Here is a 5167-nt window from a genome sequence, read left to right as displayed (position 1 = left end):
TTGAAATCACTTTTGTGCACTCACTGAAAAAAGCTTATTCATGTAGTCCCATAAGAGATGATAAAGCACTACCTTCAGGGGCTCGCTGCTTGGTGAGGAACCCGGGTCCCGTCGTTGGCCCTGAGCTCCTTTGGTGGCGTTCCTGTGGTCCACTTTCGGTGCAGAGGGAGCCGGCCCCGCCGGAGGTGGTGCGTCGCCGTGTCAGGGAGGAGGACGAGCACGTCCATCGCTACATGGCTGCTATGGACATCATGTTCTCCAATACCTGGCAGGGTATTTGGGGAGATGACCGGAGCTATGATCCTGTGATGGTTCCTTCTCTTTGGGTGTCCATCGCCCGCGCCTCAGGAACCGCGAGTGGCCTAGATTATTCTGTAGTATTTGATCTTTATTAGCTAGCTAGCTAGTGATGTATTAGATATATAATATTCGAGACGATGTATTCGAAGAGGCCATGTTCGATATCATACGCTCCCCTCGCGCGCCAGATAATCGAAATGAAGAAGTAGATGACGGCTCCCAATATCTGAACAATACCGGGGAGGGTGATGATATGATATTCGATCGCGACGAATGAATTGATGAAGTCATGGATTATGATGGCGAAGAAATTAATGATTATTATGGTGATGAAATTAATGATTATGATGACGACGAAATTAATGATTATGATAGCGAAGAAAATGTTGATCTTGATAAAATAGAGACCGGCGGGGTATATTTATATAAGCAGGCATCTGGTGATCATCACATTAAATGATTTGAAGATATATTAATAGATCGATCTTTCTTCTTTTCAACCCTCCAGATCGTGCAAATCTTCTACAGGCAGAGTGCGAGGCAAGGGAAAAAAGTTGAAGGACGGCGTAAAGTACAACATCAAGGCCACCAAAACTAATGGCGAACCAATAGAGACAAAGAACATTGCGAACAAGTTCGTTCGTCAGTGCGGAGTTCTTGTGAAGGACAAACTCCCGATCTCCCTTCAAGAATGGAAAAGGCCATCAAAGCCCCGTCCAGATCTTACTTTTGTCGATGACAGAGCAAAAAATGCACTTTGGGAAGAACTCATGGAACATTTCACCCTACCAGATCATTTCACAACTGCAGATGTGGAGAAAGTCAAGGACACTTCTCTTAGGAAGATGGCAATTGCATTCAACAACCATAAGAAAACTGTATGGAAGGACTACGTCAAAGTAGGAAAGAAGACTCCAGAATTCAAGGGAACACTGGAGAACCAAAGAGAACACTGGGACGATTTCGTGAAATTCAAGGAATCAGGATTATCTAAGGAACGGTCTAGAAAAAACAAGGCCAATGCCACCAAAAAGGAGCAATTCCATAGGCTGGGGCCAGGTGGCTACGCGGTGGCAATGCCTAAGTGGGATAAGTCTGAGCAAGACATGGTGGATGCAGGGGTCACTCCCGTTACTAGGAGCTGGCCCCCCAGGTACAAAAGTTGGTTCTATGCGCATGGGGAAGTTGGACCCGAAGACAGGCTTGGTTTCGAAGAAGGCAAGTCTTAAAGGAGCCGATGAAAAGTTAGATGAAGCAATAGAAGAAGCTCAAACGGGGGTGTTCACGCCCAACAGAGAGAACGGCGAGCTTACGCGCGCCCTGGGAAATCCTGAACGCCCGGGAAGAACACGAGGCAAGGGCGTTGTTCCGTGGTATGAGGGATTTTCTGAGTGGAATGCCGACTATAGAAGCCGTGCGAGAAGGAATATGGAGGAGGAGAAGAAGAAGAAGCTGGAGGACAAGCAGAGGAAGCAGGAAGCAGAACGGCTTCAAGGCCTAGAATCAGTGCAGGCGGACTTGGCACTCCAATTCCAGAGGCAGCAGGAGCAGATCGACTCGCTTACCAGGAAAGGGGGTCTCAGCAGCGGCCGCAGCTAGTGCATGATCCAGCATTGGATAGCACCGTCCCATCCATGCTGAGAAGCAGCGTGGGTTCCGCACCGGGCGACGCACTGCTAGATAGATACCCTGTGGATGACATCAAGGAGAACACTAAGTGTGAGCTACACTTCAAAGTAAAGACATATCCATGAAGGCGACGGACGCCGTTGCTTATACAAATCCCCCCCCCCCCGGAGCAACCTACCATTGCGAAACGATTCCAGCTGACTATGCTCGTGTCGTGGTTGATGAGGTGGTGGACCATTATTCAGGGCTACAGCTTGACATTCCTGGAGGTGACGAGGAGCACACACTGGGAGAGGCCATATATCGTATCATCCTATGGAGAAAGGATTGCATCATCTTTCCAAGGCCACCTACACCGCGTCAGCTAGAGCTTGAAATTCCAGGAGGTGACGAGGAGCAGACGACTCACGCTCCTCCAATGCGTGAGGCCACTCCTCCTGCTTCAACTCAGCCAATGCATGAGGCCACTCCTCCTGATTCAACTCAGCCATTGCATGAGGCCACTCCTCCTACTTCAACTCAGCCAACGCGCGAGGCCACTCCTCCTCCTTCAACTCAGCCAACGCGTGAGGCCACTCCTCCTCCTCCAATTCTACCAACGCGTGCCACTCCTCCTGCAAGTCCGACACCGCATCAGCCGTCTCCGTTGCCTCAGCAATCGCGGAAGAGAGCCACCGCAGCTATGGTGCATAGTGCTACAAGTCGAGGTAGTATAGGAGGTACAGGAAGAGGCAAGCGATTTCAATATGGTCCAAAAAGCCTCGCGCCTCTTCCGCTGAGGCCTTACAACATGACCAAGGAGCAAAACGATGCCATAGTGAAGGCCCAAGTGGACGCCCATTTCGCACCAAAACCGGCACTGCCGCCAAGGGAGAAAGTGCTCGAGGAGAAGGTTGACCACTTTATTCGTATGGCGCGACCACCAGCTCCCAAGCCTGTTGACTCAGACTATGAGCGCCAAATCAGGAAGGCACATCAAGCACGACAACAGGTTGGGTCGAGCTCGAGCTTGAGCCAAGCAGCTGGCCAAAAATGCGGGAAAACCGTTCCCCAGCTAGGAGAACAGGAGGCACAATCGATCCTCCCGCTTGTTGTACCAACACATGAGAGTACCGGTGCCTGTCTGGTAATAACCGAGGAGCATAGACGGAACGCTAAAATGCTCGGCATCACTGTTGAACAACTCCTCGAGATTGAGCCCATGCCTAAGCTTAAAGAGAACGAGATAAAATGGAAATATGCTCGTGGCCAACCTTTGGTAAGGCCTGAGGAGGTCAAGAACCTCCCAACGAGAATGTATCAATTGCATGATTGGTACATGAAAATTACCAAGAGTAGCAACCGAGAGGGCCTCATGGTGAAAGTCAAGGAAGAGTATTACTTCCATAAGCTAGCTCTGTCCATTGAGTATTCAAAAATATTTCAGTTATTCCATCAAGATGCACTCGACAAATCCATCGCCACTTTGTATTGTCTGTAAGCGATTTCTTTCTGTAATTCAAGTCTCAAGCTAGTTGTACTACTCATTGATCGATCATTACCTGTAATTATCCTCACTATATTCTTTTCTGTGGTATATTATGCAGGATGAAGATGTATGAAATGAAAAAAGCTGGACGCTATGGCATTGGGTTCATTGACCCAAATACCATTAATGAAGAAACATGGGGATATGCATGGTGTCAAACAGAGATAGAGAAAAACATGCTAGAGTTCTTGAAGCGCCTCAATACCAATGAACATATACTACTTCCTTACAACTACACGTGAGTCACACTGTCTTGTACTTCAAATTCTGTTTTTACTTATTACTAGCTAGCTAAATATTAATAATTAAGTGTATAGGGTTTAGGGTAGTTGATGAGTGTTATGCACATGCCCGCTTAATTAAGACATGCAAATGTGTGTGCATGCAGTTACCATTCGATCTTGTTAATCATTAAAGTTGACGAAGAAACAGTTGAAGTACTGGACTCACTACTTAAAGAGAAGAGTGAGGACACAACCGTGAAGTGGATAGTCGACAGGTAATTTCAATCATTATTTACTATATGTCGGCCTTTTTAGTTTGTCATTTCCTGATATCAACTATTTAATAACTCGTATATTCATTTTCTTTGCCGATGGGCAGGGCTTGGGCAAAGTTCAGGAATTCAAAAGATGTTCCAGGCGAATGGAGAGAAAGGCTGTATTGGTTTCGACCCTAGGTATAATTAGTTAAGTAGTACTACCTAGCTACCATGCATCTCTTTAATTCCGGGCTATAGAACCGGCACTAAAGCCCCTTACGAACCGGGGCTATAGCCCGGTTCTGCACTAGTGCATCTCTTTAATTCTAGTTTCAATACCATTAACTATCATGCTTAATTAATTATTATATGATTAAATTCTATTCCCGTAAAGGCCCTGAAGTAGGTGCAGGGGAGAGATCATTGTGCATACTGCGTTTTCGAGAACATTCGCATGATGACGTCCGAAAGGAGCAAAACTGATAGACAGCTATGGGTACGCGCGTTTGACAGAACACTATTCATAATTTTTACGTCATTATCGAATCTAGTCACATAACTAATACATATGCATATTGATCTCCTTCTTAACAGTTTGAATCAGTGCGGGAGACACTCCTAGAAGAGGAGCGCATACGAGAACTTCAAGAGGAAATAGCGGGATTTTTGCTCGACGAGGTCATAGATCCCAAAGGGGAATTCTACTACCCGCTACCGCCCCAATGAACTACTCCCAATTGTCATCGTGCTCCGAAGGCACCAAGGCAAATGCCACTGGCTCTGAAAGGCTACATGTAGGAAAAACTATATATATATATATATATATATATATATATATATAATCGGTTCTACGAGAAATTCTATTTACATATATGCATAACGTGTACAATATGTAGTATCGTAAAATACCAGCAAACGAAAAAGAATTAAATGGAAAACACAAAATTAAAGGAAAAATAAATAATAAAACCAAAACCTCCCAAACTTTTTAGTACCGGTTGGTAACACCCGGCCCTGGCCCGTGCCACGTGGTGGGCCTTTAGCTGCGGTTCGAGCCAAACCGGTACTAAAGGGGGGGGGGACCTTTAGCCCCCACCCTTTAGTGTCGGTTGCAGAACCGACACTAAAGCCCCTTACAAACCGGGGCTATAGCCCAATTCTGCACTAGTGCTTATATAGAGTGCGCCAGGACACCGGCCATCCCCCGTTACCAAGAGTTCAATGTACAT

Source organism: Triticum dicoccoides, chromosome 5B (assembly GCF_002162155.2).
Source record: "Triticum dicoccoides isolate Atlit2015 ecotype Zavitan chromosome 5B, WEW_v2.0, whole genome shotgun sequence".
In the NCBI taxonomy this organism is placed as follows: Eukaryota; Viridiplantae; Streptophyta; class Magnoliopsida; order Poales; family Poaceae; genus Triticum; species Triticum dicoccoides.
The sequence above is the reverse complement of the archived record's forward strand: the minus strand, read 5'-3'. Positions refer to the sequence as shown.